We start from the raw sequence: 21,703 nt of genomic DNA, 5'->3' as shown, positions 1-21,703 counted from the left end.
GAAAACACCCAGACCGATACAAACAATCATACTCATGAATACAAATGTTTGTGCCGTGCGAGGAATCGAACCTGCAACCATCGGACGTAAAGCGGTGTGCTAGACCGCTAGACCAACGAGGTCGTCGAAATAGTCACAGTTATCATTCTTTTACACTAACGGAAAGTTATCTCATCACAAGAAGAATGAGAAAGAACTTGCGTGTTGCTCTTTAAAATAATAGTTTTAATTTACATTTTAAAATCGAAACGTGTGTAAAATCGAAATACAAACAACCAACTAGCTTAAATACACCATAAGATTGAATCAGTCGTAAGAGAAGATCATTATTAGGTGTTACATGTAATTATCCACTTTAAAACCGACAACAATTCTCACACAAAATACAGCTGCAACCAACTATTTATGTGATGCCAACCCATTGCATTCTGTGCAATCCGGAAAATGTCATGTTCCGGACTGTAATAAATGCAGTGGATAATATGAGAATGTGTTAGGGCTACGTAGTACCTACACGGTGTTATAGCTAGTCCTATAGCGCCAGCCTACAGTCTATAGCTACGGCTCTACGAACGACTCGCTTCTACGAGTACAGTCGAATGATTGCATCCGTGAGAGACGGCCGAGGCACTCACATCTCGCGAAGTTTCGCGCTTTTCCTTCACGTTCAACAAACATTATCGAATATTATGTTAATAAACATCGAAAGTAATTTATGGTGTGTTAAATTGTGTGTCAATAATAGTGTGTAAAAATGTGCTATTGTAAATGGTAATTAATTTAAAAAAAGTTTAGTGCTGTGATTGGTGTTTGATTTTTAATATACGCAGTATCCGCGTTGGTGAGTTTTTCGATTTATATTTTTATTTATGCTATAATATAGCTTTTATAATATAATATTATGTTCACTAGATTCCTAATATGAACAAAAGTTTTTTTACAATGTGTGTCTAGTATAATTATAATATTTTTTACGTTATTTAAACTTAAATATTTCTATATATCATTAAGGTATATATGTGATATTGGATGATATAGATATATTATATTTAAGTTAAAATTTTATAAGTATGTTATTTCTGTGATTAATTTAAAATATTAAAGAAATTAATAAAATAATAAAAGATTCATTTATAAATAGTAGGTAGGTCTAAAAAGTCGTTTTCAGCATCAGTCTGATTTTCAATTAACTTATTTACATTTTTCATATAGGTTGAACTAAAATTTTAATATTTCGTAGGTTGTTCAATCTGAAAGAAGTCAGAGTAAAGTACGTATTTCCACAATTCTGGGCCTAATATTAAATTAAAAACACTTATTAAAAACAATAGACTGTGATACGGAGATTTACGTCCATCTCATACAGTACTTTTAACTTGCCTTTAGCTTCACATAAGAAAAATCAATTTTATTACGTTTTATACTTTGCATAAATAAAAATGGCATCGTAAAATAGCAGTAATAGGTTTAATTACATACTTTCTCATTTTATCTTCGTTTTACCATATAAACTGTTGTGAAATAATTACAATAAAAGACAGAAATTTTGTTAATAGATTTTCCTAAATTAGACTGGGTTTGGGAATTGAGTTACACTTTGTACAAAGCCGTGAGCATGAGTGCGTCATTGTATAAGGTCTTTGTATAATCACCTATAAGGCCACCAAGCAGTGTGCTTTATAAGCGTGTGTTTCGGCCTAAGGGCCAGATATGACAGCGATATTATATGTTGGTTGACATCAATCTGTAGATGTTGCCAACAGAAGAGGAAACGCCACTACACATCCTATGAAGGAGGAGGAAAGGGACCAATCTGCAGTAAATGAACTACGCATTTACACAGATGGCTCCAAAACACAGAACGTTCAGGAGCTGGGGCACATTCCCTTGACCTCAACATGAACATATCTATATCGGCAAACACAGTTCGATCTTTCAGTGCGAATGTGTTGCCCTGACCGAGGCAGCAAAAGCCGTGTACAGGTTAGGGGTCAACAATTTCAACATTAAATTCATATCGGACAGTGCAGCCGTGCTTAAAGCACTACAGAACAGAAAATCCAACAACAAACTAATAATCGAGTGCCACATCGCCCTGGAAAAAATTGCAACGCACAACGGAGTAATTATCCAGTGGATAAAGGGGCACAGCGGATCATATGTCAATGACGCCGCGGACGAACTAGCGAGAGTAGGATCCGGTATGGTGGTTGCAGGCCCCCTCCCGCTTATGCCAATACCATTCTCGTTTCGCACCTGGATTCGCCAGAGATCCACCGAAATACAAAACCAAAGATGGAACCTAACCACTGATTGCAAACAATCTAAAGTGGCAATTCCAAAAACGAACCATCGGTTAACAACACGTCTACTTAATCTAGATAGACAAAACCTCAAAATAATGATAGGGACAATAACGGGCCATTGTTCCTTAAACAAACACTTATACAAAATTGATGCTACAGACAGCCCCCTTTGTCGGGGCTGCTTTGAAGCTGAAGAAACGGCGGCTCACGTAATCCTGGAGTGCACGGCAGTGGCCCAACAACGAAAACAAATCCTCGGAACGGTGAGGTCGCTCCGTGAAGCCTGCGAAGACACCAGGAGTCTTCTGCGCTTTTGGGAGGAGCTTGGCTGGCTACTTTAGTAGTCTGGCTCTACACGCACAACGGCCCGAATGTGAGGCTAATTGCGGAGAATAGGGTCCAACATACGATACGATACGATACACATCCTATGTAGTTGTAGCTCACTCATGCATAAACGAAGTATCCCCTATGAAAGTTTACACAATCCTGAGGCAATAAAAACCATAACTCCTAAGGATATCCTTCAATTCTTGTTCCTCACAGGTCTAGGTAGCGACTTTGAATAAGGGCGAGCACAATAGATCTATACAGGTCGCAGTGTTACAGGTTTAGCAACTGACAATACCCCAAATCCCCTAATAAAAAAAATGCATATTGGTCTTACGGAATATAACACATGAAGCGTATCACGCGCATGAAATGATATCCTCAGTTTTGTTCATTGTATATTAATGATGGTTGCTGTTTACCATCAGATGAGCTGTCAGCTTGTTTCCCATTTCACAAAGCAAAAGCAAACAGACACATAGAAAAATAAAGTTCATAATGCTAAACGACGTGCCCGCGACATTGCGAGAGCTACTTAACAAAGTTATTTAATACTTGTTAGTTTTAGTTGATAAAATTATTCTAGTAGGAAATTCATATTTTATATTATATAAAGTTGTGCTTAAGACTTTTAACCTGTACAATACGTACGTAATCTAATACTGTTGCATACTTCGCTGCAATGACATTTATACTTATTTAAACACATGCACTATTATCTTAGATAGGGTAGTCAGATATATTATCAATTATCAACGTACAAGAATTAGCAGCGAACTATTTCATATAATTACTAGTTGTTAGTGAATGTGTTGATTGTTTACTCTATGGGCCATATGTATTTAGAACTATATTGGTTTTAACAAAACATCTCATGTTTAATGCAGTAAAGTAATTATTATTATTATTATATTTCTCTTATTTAGAAATATAAATGATTGTAATTTTTTTTCTCCTATTTCTTTTCAGTGTATTTCGGGGCAATAAACTTAACCTACGACATTTACACTTATAAGTGTAAATAACATTTTGATTTGGTTCACCACCATCAATTACAACTCAACGCTTGCGGAGCTTACTTACAAAATTCAAAGGTAGACTAGGAGACTTATTGAATTGGTTCATTCACTTCGTGTGATTTATATATTCTCATTCATAAGGTCTAATCTATCGATAGCAACTCTTTGCGCCGCACTCCTAATGCTGGATAGTATATACAGAGGTTATATAACTTACAGCAAATATATAACCAATATTGAACAGTTCATAGAACACTTAGATTCTTTAAAGTAATTGGTATTATAACCAAACATATGGCCCACCGTATGTTAGGTAATAATAGTCGCTATATATATAAAGAACTAACACGTCACCTTTAACTATCACACTACAGATATCACGTCATCATTTGACATCCGTAGCACCATTCATGCTTTGCTATTACAATCTGTACTATTACGAAGGTTTTTTATAGCACATGAGGCAAATGAGCTTGCGGTTCAACTGATGGTAAGTGACCGCCGACCATACGTACTTACAGTACGAGGGGAATTGCAAGTGCGTTGCCGGCCAAAGGTTTACAAACTCATTTCTCTTTTTTCTAAAATTTCACTGCTTCTTCGGTAAAAAAAAATCTTTCCTATCCTTTCTTCTAAGTTTAATAGAAAATAACTCGATTTTCATAGTAATAACTAACGTAAGCTATGTTATTGGCCATTATATTATTACACTGCTATAAAAATGTCTATCGGTATTTTAATAAATAAGGATCGTAAAGTATAGCTCCTTAGATGTTTACGAGTTATAGATAAAATGTATTTATTATTTCATAAAAATGTAAACCCTATCCAATAAACCTATTTTTACTATTTGCGGTGTCTACTTGAGAGAAAAGAGTGAAAAAATGTTTTATACATTTCAATATTTAATGCTTTCTTAGATATATTTTAGAAATAACCAGAGACGGGGCTTGTCTCTGGTCTGTCTGGTCTTTGCATGGTTGCATATTTGTAAGAATGTATAAGTTATCTAAATGTAAGTTAAATTAAAGTTTTTATTATTAGGAAAATTAGCTCCAAAATTACTACATCTTTGATTTGATTTGAGTAAAACTTTTCAATGATTGAACCGTGAATTATGTTGCGTATTATCATGTGAAACCGTGTGTTACCTTTTCATAAAGATATGGCAGAATTAATCGCAGAATGGATGGTAATTTGACGAGGAAATATATAGGCTATGTTTTATTTGAGTATCAGACTAATATACGGGTAACACCTAATAGTGCAATGTCGACGGGTACTTGTAGAAAAGTAAAATACAAACTACGTTGTCAATACTGTACTCTGTACTATATTGTTCTCTGTCTAGTAAGTAAACTGTGACTCTATTGCGAATTATTTAAAATGCGTATTAATTCATAAAAATTGGTTTGTTTTATTTACCCAGGGAATTTTAAGATCTCTGTTCACTATATTTATTTTTATATATTTCACTTCTGACACTACATTCATAAAATCTTAATTATTGTATTATTATATAGAGTCATTTTTATTTACTTATGTCGGCCTTCTTATGACTTTGTTTCCAATGGTCGCAGATTCAATTTCTCCCACAGTAAATACATTTGTATTCATGAGTATGATTGTTTGTATTGGTAATATCTATGTGTATATTATATATATTTGTATAAAAAATCTATCTAAGCATTTTTATCTGTTGTGGGTAGTATACAACTGACAACATAAGCTCTACTTAGCTTAGGATTAGATGGCGCTGTGTGTTATCAAGGGATAATAATTTTATTATTATTTATGCTATTAAAAGGATTTGTTTTGGTTTTAGTAGTGGATCTACAACATGGTATTTTTTGAATAGACCGGAACATTTCAATATGACGTTTTTAAAGAACCAATCACAAGAAGGTATAGAACCTTGAAATCTCCATTTAAATTGAAAAAATCGGCAGGCCGGCATCATTTCTAATATCCTAGTTTCTAATATAATAGGATAGGTACTCGTAGTGATGGCAGTCGAAACAACTAATTTTATATAATTTCGTACACACAAGGTGTTTTGAAGACTGTAATCGGTTCTTTTAAACATTGTATACTTTAGTTTTAATCGAAAAGGAAATACTCGGTTAGATAATATTTTTTTTATGTTTGTTCAAAATCTCTATCTATACAAATAAATAAAATTGAAGTGTTGTTTAGTAATTTCTAATGAACATTTTTTTATTGAATGCAAACGATATACAGTATGTAGGTACATCAAACTTTATTTATACAAAATTCTATCTCTTTTTTTCTTGTTAATCTCTGAAAGGGATGGACCGTTTATGAATACGTTAATTAAGAATTTTTGTTTTTTTTAATATATAAAAATACCACACAGACGAAGTAGCGAGTAACAGTAGCAGTTTTCTATAAAAATAACTAGTAAAAATATGTCTAACGAATGCATAAACTGTTCTGTATACATGTATCATATAACGGAACAGATTATGCATTTCCATATATTTTTTTAACTATAATAGAATTTCATATCTATACTTTCTCTTTTTGTACCTATTTATATGTCATAATATACCAAAGATAACATTACTGTCATTGAAGTCATTACTCATAATTACCTAATTATATTGTAACCACAGATGATACTCTGAAATTCGTAATACCAACAACATGGTATTCGCAAATTAAGAATACCCAAAACACTGCTGCAGAAAAACATGAATTTCCCATCAAAAAGGGTTTCTGTCTTCAAATCTACAACATTCCTCGCAAATGAAATTTACGTACAATTAAATAAGCGGTATATTTTGTCTTTATAAATACAAATTCGTCTATTTCACACCAATCTCTTCTAATTGAAAAGTTTATGGCGCTTTTCTGTTTCCAGAAGTTGGAATTAATTCAAACGTCTAATGATAACAAATTGATCCGAACTGTTTGGTGACATTAAATACCGATATTACAAATTTAATCAATCAAATTAAATCATAATTGATGCATTCCGTAAACAGTTTTAACGAGTTTGCTTGTTACAAATTCACTTCTGTGTGACCTATTTGAGCTAGGCAGTTGTTATGTGAACTGTGTTTCAGATGATGAATAAATTTCGCAATTTGATTATATATCCGTATTAAATATCATACAAAATAAGTTTTGGCTCTGGATTTAAGTAATTATCACCGCCCATGAGCAACAGCAACACCAGGTGAATTACATGACGGCATTTTAAAAAGGAATAAGCTCTTTTCTTGATATTTTCAATATCGTAGGAAATACCATGGCTGGAAGATGACTCCTTCCACGGTGGAAGTCCGCAATTTACCTAGACGATTAGGATGGTTTAGTTTCTCAAAAATGATAGTAAAATTAAGCAGCTGGTATTAATACGACCGATTTAGAATACTCTACGTGATATATGCTGTAGAAAATGCAGAGATGCAATGTCCCGCCGCACAGGCTGTTAACGCCTCACCGTAATACAATATGAATAATAACTGGTTCCAGATGCAGTGAGGCGGGGAGCGGGGCGCGCGTCGTCTAGTTTTTATGTTATGTGCATATTGCGATCTCTGTAATTGCATCCATCATATTATTCCATTACACACCTTTCTACAAACCGCTGTATTTTTATTTCGTATCGATATCAACTTTAACACAGGCAATGGATCGATCTGTCAGAAAGGCGTTGATTATCATTATACATATGTTTATTTTATTATATATATACATATAATAAAATTATCATAGACAAGCAAGCACGATACCTTAATTAAAAAATTGTACAATTTCTAGCTGTACGATTATGTTTAAATTATAGAGTAACTAACTGAACTCGCGAACTTCGTCAGCAACATTTATCATTATATTTCAGCCAATTTGCACTATATACTATTAAATCATAGCCTATATGTTGTTCTGATGTATAATCTATATTACTGTAAAGTTTTATAAAAGTCTGTTCATTAGTTTTTGCGTGAATGAGTAACAAATATCCATCCATAATAAAAACTTTCGCATTTATAATATTAAAAATAATAAGATGTTCAACTAAATTTAAAGCAAATACAAAATATTTAAGGTTATTTTTCTTGAATATTTGCACTCTTTTATTAACATAAGAGGCGTGTTTTAAAGGATTTGTCTTTATACCCATGTAGGTCCCAGACGGGTGAATCGATTAGGTTTTATTTTTAATTCTACAAAAAAGTTGGTTTATGAAACAGATGGCATTTGGCTGTGTTTGATGAAAATCTATTCATTACATCTATTCTTTTTCACACTAATTTCAGATCTGATCAGTATTTGAATTTTATATTTAGAGATATATTATATGTTAATATATTTTGAGTATATTAGTATTTGATGTGTCGTTTTCTATTCGATAAAGCATTGCCTTTGATTATTTAATGAAAAAGAAATATATTTTTTCAACATGTTCGAGTAAATACCACCGTATTTACTAGAAATTAAATAATGATGCCTAGCTAATGTGGTAATAATAGACCAAAATCTTCTCTTATATTAACAAGGACGAGACTTGCCCTTGTTATAATTAGAGAAAATTTTGGCCTCTAGACTTTGATCTCAATATCGATTTCTTAGGAATCAATTTTTGTACAGCTCTTTTTAAGCACAATAAAAAGTAAACCAAATAAATCTTTTTTATTTATTTAGAAAGAATTAATGTCAAAATTATACACTTTACTCAATATTGGAATGTAAAAATATATGTTTTATTTATGAAATTGTCACCAACAAAACCGTTCATCACAGATTACACTAATACATTTTTTCTTTTTTACGTTGAAATATTAATTATAATGCTAGCTTCCAAATTATTTGTTTTATTTTTCATTACTATGGCAAGCTACATTTATGTCAATTTCATTGAAATATGTGTGTACAAGTCTGTATATAGGTTCGCATTGACCAGCGTCTGTGCGACAACAGATGTGTGTTGATTGTGGCAAATAGATGACTTATGTAACCATTATGTACTCGTATTCAAGTTGGAATTCTGTAACACAATTTGTTAATAATAGGGCTGCAGTTGTATGTATTGTAAGAAAATTAAAGATATAGATGATTTAAAAGATAAAGTTTCATGTCATCTCTCATAAAATTGCAAAAAGTTCATTACGTTATTTATATGTTTACTTTATTTGTAATATATATGTTACATACATACTATATATACATAATATATAAATACAAATGTATTTAGTATTTTATTACATATATGTATACTTGTATATTCTTAAATGTATAGCGGCATAAATTGATGCCTATTTTATTAAATAAAAATCAAATAAATCCTTAACAATGTCAGTTAGTTCTTTCATTAAACACGAAGTATGGCTTCTAAACGTTGCTAGTATATAACTTATAGATTTAAAGTGTGCGAAATGACGCAATCCAATATAATTGTATCGGAATTAGTTTCCAGAGTACCAATATACTGCATTAAGGACCTCGGTAGGTTAGTTTGTTATATTTGATCTCAATCATCATACACATTATTATGATACAATTTGCCATTTCTAATACATGCATTAATAATATAAGTGTGTATGTATGTCTGCCTATTAACACTATTATTACAACATTAATAGTAATAATAATAACTGTTGCAAATTGTTTTATATATCTTTTTTGTATATAAATGACTACAATGACATTAGTCAGTAAAATATTTGTGACTACACCTGTGTTTTTTTTTTTGCTCCTGTCATTATTTATCTCCTTCCTCTTAAAAACGCTGGACAATTCACATAGCGCCATCTAGTCCCAACTTAAGCAGGAATTGTGTTATTGGTACTATACAACAGTACTTAGACAGATTTTTTAAAAATACATAGGTATAATATATATTTAGGGAACACCTAAATCAATACAAACAATTATAAGATAAAATAATACAAGAATCGAACCCGCGACCATCAGAAGTTAGGCGGTATGTTACACGTATGGACTGCATATCTGTCTATAAATATTTCTCTACCAATATTATGATTATTTATCACTTTACTGATTATTAATTTCAATGGTGTTTCCTCACGAGACTACAGCATGGGGATTTTCAAGAGGATTTTCAAGAGAGGGTATATTAAGGAATCTTAAGAGTCGGCAATGCGCACGTAACACCCCTCGTGTTTCAGGCGTCCATAGGCTACGGTCACCATTTACTATTAGATGGGCTGTATCCTTTTTTGCCACATTTTGTGTTATAAATTTATTGTTTTTTCACAAACATCAATCAAGTTCTATTTACAGTCTGAACTGACAATTTCAAGATTATCTCTTGAAGATCTTTTGCTGAGTAAATTACTTTTTAATTCCTATGATATTCTATGTCAGTTGTCAACATTTCGTGGTCCATTCCCAAACTTCCTTTTTAACTATTTATAAAGAGGCAGGAATACTTGAATATTTTTTGTACATCAAAGAAGACTCTCGGTTCAACAAGAGTGATTACTTGTGGTTTATTATGAAAATTTTATGTTGAATATTATTATTCAAGTGGGATTCACGCAATGTTAATGTATTATGGTTCGTGACTTCACCCACTTGCCTCTGATTAATTAATAATAACGTTTATTTACTGCTCATTACGGTTTTATTATTTAATGGGAATGACAAACTGGCATTTGTTTTTATTTTAGTAAGTGGCAACCGTTATCTATGTATATATATTAATATTAATAACCCTAGACATTTCACATAGCGCCATATTGTCCTTGTGAAAGCAGAGCTTGTGTTATTGGTACTAAACAACTGATATAAATACTTATATACATATCTTAAAGACATACATAATATACGTAGAAAACTATCAGACAAACAATGTATATCACTCTCATGAATAGAAATCTTAGTACTGCGCGAAAAATCGAACCCGAGACCATCGAAAGTGAAGCGGTGTGCTAAACCTCTAAACCACCGAGGCCGCGAAATGTACATGAATAGCATATCTTCGTATGCTATCGATGAAATACCCTATGTGATTCTTTTCCCGAAACCTAAGGTACCACGCTGCTCCATAATTTATTCCCACAAAGTGTACCTTGACAAAAATAACCCAGAAAAGCATGTATCTCTTCATCCAAAATGCTACGAACGTACATGCCAAAAGTTCATGATGATTTTATAAACAAACACACTTTAGCTTTTTATATATTAGTCAGAAAGTAAATAACGTATACTACAGGAACGTTAGACTTTTCATGATTAAGTAAATAACAAACTATGTATAAACTACTTGTAAATACTAAATAACATTCGGAAAAAAACTGTGTGATAATTTCAATATTTTAAAATAAATAAATACAGTGTTAATTTTGTGTATTTAAAGTAGAGTGTATATTTATGTGTAATGTGTATAAATACCATAAAGATTTTTTTGAAGAAAATAAATTTCGGAACAGAAATATCGTATAGTCTGGATTTTCTTTGATTATTTTCGATTTTTTTCCTTGCTCGTTCTTCTCATTCTTCTTGTTACGAGTCTGTATTATAAAATAATTTGTCATAGAATTAATATTTTAATGGAGCAATAGAAGTAGGTGATATATATAGAATATTGTTTTATAGTTTTGATTGCGGAATACAAACAAATTAATTTTAATATTAAAAGAGTTTCACAACAGTCTGGTTTCCGAATGAGCGGTAGCTAAAAAAATATTTATGAAGATTCAACAGTGCTTTTGTTAAGTTCATTTCAACAAAGGTTATATGTATATTTATTTGATAAATTCTTCTAACGTCAGATTGACAGGTCTATATTATTAATAATATAAAACTTACAAACTTCAGTACATGGCGGCAAAATCAGGATGGTCTACTAGTATTACCACATAATAAAAAATGATAACGAAATTTATATTACTCCTACTTTCGTATTCATTTTTTCCACGCATAATTGGGTCACCAGAGAAAACGTCGTCAATGAAATTATCGGTTTTTCGAGTTATATGAACCAATGCCACTTCTGCTTACCAATTTGACTTATATCGGTAATCTAATTCTTCTGCTAGATTTTATCACGCAGTAGCTCCTATGCCTCTCAATTTGAAATACGTAAGAAGAAGCGATCGCAATGCAAATTCCAATAATTAAACGCTGACCGGAGTTCCGCATTCGCTAAGCAATAATAGGTAGGTCTGTGCAAGATGAAGTTAACGGTTGACACGTTCTTTTCTAATATATAAGGATTTATAGAGATTGGCGGATGGAGTTGAAATCAATACGTATATTTAAGGTGATTTTGATTTAACAACGAGTCGATCTTGTCCAAAATGACAGCTCGTTGTACTCCATTAATTGTCACTATTTAAACACCAATACCCTACATGAATACAATATAATATTAAATTTCTTATATCTAATTTGATTAAAACAATAATCGATTCCTTCAAAATTAAAGTAGTAGTAGATAATACAACAATAATATAATGATAATACTAGCCATTACTCGCGACTTCATTTCCTTTTTTAAGAGATAAAAAATATACTGATTACATCATCATATCTTTAATTAATTATTTCCGTTTAGGTATGTGACAAAATGAGAGGCTTTCACATTTCCTATATTACTGTTGATGAATAGTGAACATTACACGAAAACATTAATAGTATGAAAGATGACACGTACTCACATTAGTAGAATATGTTGCTCTCTCTCTCTATTTGATGTGTCATCCTGCCTATATCAAAGATTTCCCACACTATTTTTACTTCATACAACACTATGATTGAAGGCTGAAGAAGAAATTTGAGTATAACTCAAATGTATGTATCTGTATTTTAGACAAAGATGGTGGTAGTCAAGCATAGTAGACCAATAATGGCAAACGATTACCATAGACTATGGACGCCTGTCAGTCAAGTCCTGTTTTTCTCTTCAAGTCAATGTTTTTCTCATCCCTGTATACAGTCATCTCGTTATTCACTCTCTTTCTTACCATATCATCTTTCATGCAGTCCATCCATCTCTTTTTCGGCCTTCGTTTGCCCTTATAACCATCCACATTCATATTTAACTCCTTCAGCGTAATAAACAAATCAGTAACAACATAAAAACACATTTATTAAATTGGTTGAAAAATAGGCTAAATAATACGCTTTCATAAAAAAACATATTAATAAATTGTTCCGGTTGAACAATTAATTAATACGTTTCTTTCATCAAAGGGCCCGTCCCTTTAATATGAGTTTGCTAAACTTTTTATTGAAATCCCAAACGTTTTGGTTGTTATGCAAACTTCGTGCAATGAATTTAAAGTGATTTCTTTGTTTATTTGTATACATTGACCCTATCCAATGTGATACCCATAAAAAGTTAATTTATTCAAGCAAAATATTGCACACTTAAAAATAATATTAATAATATTCCTGAACAATTTACAAATTGCTTTCTAGTCCCAAGTTAAACAGAGCCAGTGTTAGCTTATTAGACAATTCATAGAAGTACTTAAATAATGTTTTTTGTAAATACATTAATAATATACATAGAAAACACCCAGACCGATTTAAACAATCATACTCATGAATACAAAATTTGTGCCGTACGAGGAATCCTACCCGCGACCACGGGAAGTAAAGCAGTGTGCGATACCTCTAGACCACCGAGGCTGTCAAAAGTATTATAATTTCATATAGATTTAAAATTTTCCTCTATATTGAAAAGCAGGATTTTATATATAGAAAAAAAGCTATGCAACAGTATTCAATCATTTATTAATTCAACAAAGATTGCTTTCTTTAGCTGTATTTAAAATGTGGCCACGTAAAGGTTTAGTCGTTAAACTGCGCCCAAAAGCCTCATTGTGCCTGAAACTATAGACAATATCTACTAAAACTTAAATAGTCTGCAAGTGGTAACTTGAATCTACAATTCCCGTCAAAGAGCGCGGTTTGAACCTAAGTACACATTACGTGAAGGAAGAGAAAGTTTTATTACGGCAATGGTACTTTATAACGTGAACTTGTATAGGAGATGTAGTAAAGTAGGACAGCTAAGATTTTATTTTACAAAAAGCCGACTGTAATCGAGGTGAAATTAGTTTGCAGACAACTTCGAGGAGAGCCCTGATTGCAAAAAATGTTATTTACTTATGATAAGTGTACTTCATAAGACGTAAATTTACATCCACTGAACATAAAAAAATATTACCGTCTTATTTTTGTCTCTTATAAATCTATATTTCTAGTCAATAATTAGCTAGGATTTTTGTGAAACATGAGTGAATAAAGACTCTTGGAACAGAATTGAATTTATGAATACATATTACTTGCGGTCAAAAGTTATCCTAAATCAGTTATTATGACACAATCAATTTTTGTATAAATATTTTATTTATAAAAAAATCATGAATATCACGATAGACAGCCAAGTGTAAAGGTAACGGCAGTTGAAACGTTATAAATAGATGGACAAAGATTACTTGGATGTTAACGGATATGGAAGACGGAAGTACCCGAATTGCGGCGCGGTACAGACGGTGACGCGGACGAAGAATACGAATGTCGGGTGGACACGTCGTATTTAAAGATTATATTAAATTACAAAAAGAATGTCTAAAGACGAAAATAAGATGGAACGTGCATTTCGCGAGGCGGCGTGGCATCCAGTTGAAACTTTACCGGTATTCAATGGGACCGATAAGACTATAACGGCGGCGAGGTGGGCGCAGGAGATAGAAGAGAGACAGATTGAGACAGAAATAGATAGGAAGAAACACTACTGAATTTATAATACATGCAGTACAACAGTACATAATGTATATGTAATAAACAACAAACTGTCTGTCTGCTGGAAAATCGTATTCGTCGACACAGCAAGAAAATTACAAAAAGAATTGGTTACCCCCGTGATATCTTTCATTTTTTGGCACTGTGGATTAAACACTAGATGTTATACATTATAATTTTACCTACAAAGCAGAACAAAACAAGATTTCTTCAACAGAGTTATACAAGCAGACAACTTTGTGCAAAATCTCTTTCTGAAAATATTTTAACTTTAATGGTGGAATTCAAGCTTACGGTTTATTATATGATACATGGTTAGCGTAGCCATGGACGTCTGTAACACCAAGAGTGTCACGTGAACTTTGTGGAACATTAACAAAGCATTATTGGAAAAACCCCATGCTGTGGTATCCAAAGAAGACAGGTAATCCTCTGAAATCGTAGTATCGTGTCCAGTTTATGAGAGCACCTTTTGCTTGTCCATATGTCCGAATTATTTCACACGTTTTATCACTATTATTAGAGAGCTTATAGCAAAGATAGGTTCGTATTCAGTATAGTACGTAGATAGATACGGTAGATAGGTATTCAGGTACATAGACGATAGAGAGGCTTGTTTTTATCTGTGGCACAGTGTTGGATTATAGAAAACACCTGTCTCTCTGAAAATTTATATCCGCTCAATCTATAGCCGCTATATATATTTATGTATAGCGGCTATAGATTTGAAATGACATTAAAAAAAGAAGGATTTATCAACTAGAGTTACTATAAATATTTATGGAACCCTAAAAATCTTGAAATACTAAAAATTTTGTACACAAAATGAGAATATTTTCATAGGAATATTTTCATACCCACTTCATCTTCTTCTTATCTTTGTGTTCAAAATTCGGTCGAAAACTTTTGCAATTTCGGACACAAGGTGTCTATCATATGCCAAACTTTACTAACTCATCAATATTAAGTCTATAAGAGCCTAAAATCCAAATGAAAATTATGTTCACAATCATTTCTTTAATAAGTTAGTTTAAGTAACATATAAATAGATAGATTCTTATCAATACTAATATAGTAAATTCTAAAATATCGGTCTGTCTTTCTGTTCTTGATCTTTTGTCTTTTTCACGGCGAACTGGCTGAACAGATCTTAACGAAATTGAAAAATATTCTATCTCGATGACTGTAATACTCATATATTTAGACGACATGCGCTCACGGTTCCACTCCCATGATATTTATAGCCTATGTATTATTCTGCATAAGTTATATTAATGTAAAGTTTCATCAAAATCCATTCAGTAGTTTTTGCATGAAAGAGTAACAAACGATCCATCCACTAACTTTCGCGTTTGTAATATTAGTAAGACAAATAGATATTCGGTCAGGAACCAAATTGGTAAAATTTTGTGCAGACCAAGTCTCGGGAAACATACAGCTTACGAGTTTTTGTTCGAAATATCTAATCTATGAAACATATTAAATGAGTTGAAAACTCTTCATTGTTCCTCCCACAGAAAATACGGGTGAATGTTTTTTTATAAAAAAAAAACTTTTGCATTGAAAACATATAACAACGAGCAAGACAAAGAGAGCGGATTTATCGCTAAAACGCGATCACTTCCAGATTAAACATACTGGTCTGGTATGACAAAATATTTTTAAATATTAGCGAAAGTTTACAGGCTTTTTAATATCACGCTGCATTCTTTAAGAGCTGAGGTATAATAGAAAAAAGTAAAAATGTGCATATGTAGTAGAACAGACTTATATAGACTTACATATATTAAATACTTGACCTTTCGAGCTCGCTCCTTTATAATAAGATCATTATAATTAGTTCCAATTAGATCGTAAAAGCAAATTTATGTGTTTGTATTATTTTAACTGTTCTGACATAGACTGATAGTCCCTACGGATGAAGACGGCCGTTGTAGGCGATAATTATAAACGATAATATACATAGTATTCACCTTGTAAAGATCAAAGTGATAGAATAACATAAATATATTCACGGTTGCAGTCACAAATGGGGTGGTCTGAGTTACAGTGAGTGTTTATAACCCCTGCACAATTAACACAGCGCCATCTAGTCACACGGTAAGTAGAGCTTGTGTTATGTGTACTAGATAACTGATATAAAAACTTAGATTTCTTTTGTAAATACTTACGTAATATATAGAAAACAACCAAAACTACAAAACCATCATACTCATGAATACCAATAATTGCAGAATGCGACGAATCGAACCCGCGACCATCGGAAATAAAACGGCTCAACCACTAGACCAGCGAAGCCGCCATGAGTGTTGACATTATGATCATATAACATTTGATATGCTTACATTTCGCTGCTTATACTATTACGCCATCTATAAAAAAACAATGCAACCACCCCATACAACTTATACGTCCATTCATTTTTCCTTTCCCCACAATATTTGTTTCGGAACGGTTCGGATAAAAAATCCACACACACCTTAAACATGTTCTTTTTTTAATAGCGTTTTGGGTCAGATGGGATCAAAAACAAATTAATCAGTCGAATTCCCGCTGTTTCAAACAGCTCCGGTATAAAGTAACTTGGAAATCCTCTTCGAAAATTGTATGACGTCTCTCAGGAGTCGACGAGCGTTAATCAGAAAGCGAAGATACAGATGAAGTCATCCTCAACATCGAGATTCATTCATTGAGAGAGCATTCCTTTCTTATTTTACTTGTTTGAATTATATTTAAATTGTCACTCTAAAATACAGTTCTATTTAGAAGGTGTTCAGGCGTGGTCATATAGTTTATACTCAGCGAAATATGGGCATGTTAAATGTTATATTATCACAATGTAACGTGTTAGGGTATGAAACTCTTCTAGAAGGAGGAATTCTGCAGCATAGCCCGCCATCGTAAACTCTTATCGCAGGCGGGAGCAGCATTACTTAATAATCCATAAAAAAAGTAGGGCATTTTTTTATGGATGATAGTGGAATGCTACATCCGCTTACGCTTACAGTTTACGCTGGTGGGGCACCAGTGGAGGATGATAAAATGAGTATAAACTCAGATCAATTTGGCCATCTTCGTAAATGGTAATTTACCACAATGGTATAATGGTATAACAACTGCATCGACGTCCATTTGCCATGGTATACCACTTGCAGTGGGGTCATTGATGCTACTTATGTACACATATAGGCTAAGGTTGCCACTTACCACTAGGCGAGCCGTCAACTTGTATGTCATATTAGTCGTGACCTAAATAGTATCTTAGCAAATAATAGAATTAAATACAAGTACATAACTACAGTTTCGAATAAAGCAAACATTGTTGAATAATCTTGATACAAACTATTCTTAGAAGTTGCAACTTAGCGTATCTAGATTCAAAATTAATATTAAATTCCCACAATAATATAGCCTCTTACTTCCTTTGTGTAGGTACCTGGCTATTGTTAGTTTTCGCTTGAAACAATATCTATAAAGGATTAAAATTAATATACTTACAATAGTTTAATGTTCTAATTGTTTTGTACATATACGTTCCCGTTTGTGAGTTATATTTCAGTGTACATACATAGAACGTACATAGGAGGTTTCAATTAATCGTCACCAAAACTTTGTGTATTAATATAATTTTCTAACTGTCTAATGATGGCAAATATAGATATCAAATATATAGTACACATAGAGATATACAGGATACATAGAGAGTCAAGTTATATTTATATTATTAAATTTGGTGTTACTTTGCAGAAGTTCATTTCACTACTTAATGGATTTATATTATTTCGTTTAATTCCAAAACAATTAGTATGTGTCGGATCAAAAATATTGAGTGCGGAAACTTGGCTACCATTACGATCTTCTCTAATACTGATAAAATTCCGACTGTTATTGAATCTACACCCATATTGCGATACATGTTTCGTTTCTGAACGAGGCATCATCAGGCTTTGAATAAAGTTTAGATATAGCTTGGAAACGTATATAGTGTCGCGGTTTAGTCGCCTAACAGTCAATAACCAGCCCTTATTACACTTTGTCGAATCTTTACTATTATTATGTTGATTTCAATAGTTCTCATGTAATAAATAGAACAACAATTGTTCTTATTTATCTATTTTTTAATAAATTATTATTATTATTTTACTTATATGTATGTATGTTTATATATTATAGTTAAATACTTATTTAATATTTATATATATAATAGTTATATATAATGCGTTTGCCTTTTTCCTATGTTGTTATTGTCATATATATAGTATTAGTATTTCTGACACTCCACAGTTTATTTCAATCATTAAAAGGTTGACTAAGTTGATAAGAAATCCCTCATTTGGAATAAGTCCGCAATTGGGCAACTTATTTCTTAAGATCCATGTATCCTGATATTTTAAATGTATTTACTGTACAATAATATGTTACTCGTACAAACAAATAATTGTATTTCTTTAATTAAAAATATCGTTAATCCTATTATACGTTGTACATTTTAACCGTCTAATAATATTCAGTAACTATTATTGTAGCAGTTTGCCGTAAACCCAACGAACAACAGTGGATTTAACTGCGATTCTGATAATCCCTTTCACTCTTGCTTTAAAAGATAACAAGTAAACACTACTTGACGTGACATGTAAATCCGATTTCAACAAGCAACTGCTGAGCTGATACAACAAACGTGAATTTCTCACAATACTAACAGATTATGCAATTGATTATTATCGTCCTCGGTGGTTTAGCGGTTTAGAACACAGATATTATAATTACTTCCGATGGTCCCGGATTCAATTCCTCGCACGGTACAAACATTTATATTCATGAGTATAATTGTTTACATTAGTCTGGGTGTTTTCTATATATATTAAGTATGTATTTATAAAATGTTTCTGTTTATTATATTGGTTTTCTAGGACTCACAACACAAGCTCTGCTAATTTGTTACTAGATGGCTCTGTGTGAATAAATATATGTTTAATAAATATTTGACTTACGTGTATACGTATATACCATTAGTATCTTATAAATTATAGTGATTTATTATATTAATAATAAAAATAAAGCAGTTGTCTAGTACCACATAAGCTCTGCTTAGCTTGAGACTAAATGACGCTGTGGAAATTGTTCAGGGAAAAACAATCCGAATATTAAAAGTAATCAAGGTTTCAGGTTTAACGTGAAGAATACAATGTGGAACATTACCTCATTAAAAATATTAGTGCTTCTGTCGATATTTGTCTACATACTTCATGATAAGATAAATTTAAGCTTCCTAAATAAATTGCTAGACTTTCATAGAATTTGGTATAACTAGGACGAACAATATTCCCTGATTACAAGTAACTGATTACTTACCATTCATCATTCCCATTACACTAATTGCCTACAGTGTCTAATATGCCTATAAAATTCCTGCAATCTTTTGGAGTCGTCTGATACTCACATTTGGTTTATTAGTACCTATATATATTAATGCAATCAATATCGTAATTGGAGAGATAACTTTTGTAATAACTTTATCATATTCTATAAATATAATGTAACTTCTAGAAAATTCCCTTAAGAATCCGTACAGAAATAACTAAATTAATCCAAATTACTCGCCCTATTGATCATTTATTTTCAGTTATAGTAGTGTTGGTTACTTTTAAAAAATTCGTGTTTAATATACATACATTATTTAAATTGTTAACCGGGTTTTAACACAAATAATTTTATGACAAATAAAGGTATTTACCTCTCTCGACGTTTCGACTAGGTTGCACTAGCCGTGGTCACGACTCGACTGAAGTAACAACGATGTCAATGTAGATAGGTGACAGTAGTTTTTTTCTTCATCTACCGTCACTAAATTGTTTAACGAAAGTTCGCGACACACAGCACTCACGGTATCCGTACACTTATTGACTATTGATGCTACTGAACTTTGCTTGAATTTATTTATGATTGGATTCCATGCAGATGTTTCTCTGTTGAAATTAGGATGTTTTTTAATTTCTATCGCCTCCCGGACCATTCGTGGGTAATAGTGGCGATCAGTAGAGAAGACCTTAGCCGCATGTAGTTCAATTCAGTGATTTGTTCCAGCGTTCAGTAGATGATCGGCAATCGCTGATTTGTGTGGTTGTCGATTTTTAACCTGTGCTCTTTGACCCTCTCGGCTATTGATCGTTTTGTTTGGCCAATATAAGAGCTACCACAACTACAGTCAATTTTGTAGACACCTGGAGCTTCGTAAGGTAGCTTATCCTTTGGTGAACGTAAATTGTTTGTTACTTTTGAGGGCGGATAATATACAATCTTAATGGAGTATTTATTTAGTGTTGTTGCAATTTTGTCCGTTATTCCTCTTAAGTCATGAACGCTGGTTTTTCACTTTCGGTTTTTTTAGCTTTAAATATCTTTATTTGCCATAAAATTATTCGTTTTAAGACCCGGTTAATAATTTAAATAATGTATAGTAGTGTTGATTCATATTTATTTATGTTTCAACTATTCGTTTGGTTTCATAACATACAGCGGTACAGTGATGTTTTTTTTAATTAGCCTTACATTTCCCTGGGCTGTTCATATAATTTGGAACATGACATTCTGCGTATTGTAGTAAATTTACGTGACTCTTGTACGCAATAATAGGACATATCCCATACATTTAAAAAAGTAGCATCGTTTTATCCAGGTTGGCTTTGAAGAAAGTGTTTTTAGAGAACAAAGTCACTTATCTTTTTGTCGCAAGCAATAAGCTGTGACTTAGTCCGAATATTACACAGACAATACTAAGTAAGCATGTCAGTGATATGCTTACTTGGTCCTCAGGAATGACAATGATATCCCGAGCATCAAACTGCATTTTTTTTATACAGTTTCATTAAAGTCTGCATTTTTTTATACAGTTTTATTAAACTCTGATTATTTTGTTAGTTTGTTTTGAAGGTTTCGTCCTCATAACTCCAGACTATGTCTAGCTATTACTAGCAGTATATCCTCTCAGGTCGACTTAAACATGATCAACCAATTTCTGATGATTTTTCACGATGGGTTAACTGAGCTCAGGCTAATCCTATCATCCTCGACTGGTGCACCACTAGCGTAATACCGTTACCCCATCTGTTACATTCATATCTATAAGAATCTCTTAAAACGTAGTTTTTTTATTCATAACCTAGATACAATGTTTTTTTTCCCAGAAAACATATTGATTTTAGAATAAAATGTAATATTAGTTATATGGATATTGTCTTACGTCTAACATTTCATGTAGTATGTATACATCTAAATCTCCACTTAATTAATCCTATTCAAACG

At 32.3% G+C, this 21,703-nt stretch overlaps 1 protein-coding gene across 1 annotated transcript in view; it reads left to right on the top strand.

The window, feature by feature from the left end:
• Window positions 1–640: 640 nt before the first annotated feature.
• The window catches only part of LOC131843910 (neuropeptide CCHamide-1 receptor-like), a 144,056-nt gene continuing 122,993 nt past the window's right edge, over window positions 641–21,703 (top strand). Inside the window, exon 1 of the mRNA XM_059192694.1 lies at window positions 641–841. The gene's annotated coding sequence lies outside the window, so the exon portion shown is untranslated. The remainder of the gene's footprint in view (window positions 842–21,703) is intronic.

Source organism: Achroia grisella, unplaced genomic scaffold (genome assembly GCF_030625045.1).
Source record: "Achroia grisella isolate CSIRO2021 unplaced genomic scaffold, CSIRO_AGI_Agris_v1 utg359, whole genome shotgun sequence".
Lineage (NCBI taxonomy): Eukaryota > Metazoa > Arthropoda > Insecta > Lepidoptera > Pyralidae > Achroia > Achroia grisella.
The sequence above is the reverse complement of the archived record's forward strand: the minus strand, read 5'-3'. Positions and strand labels throughout refer to the sequence as shown.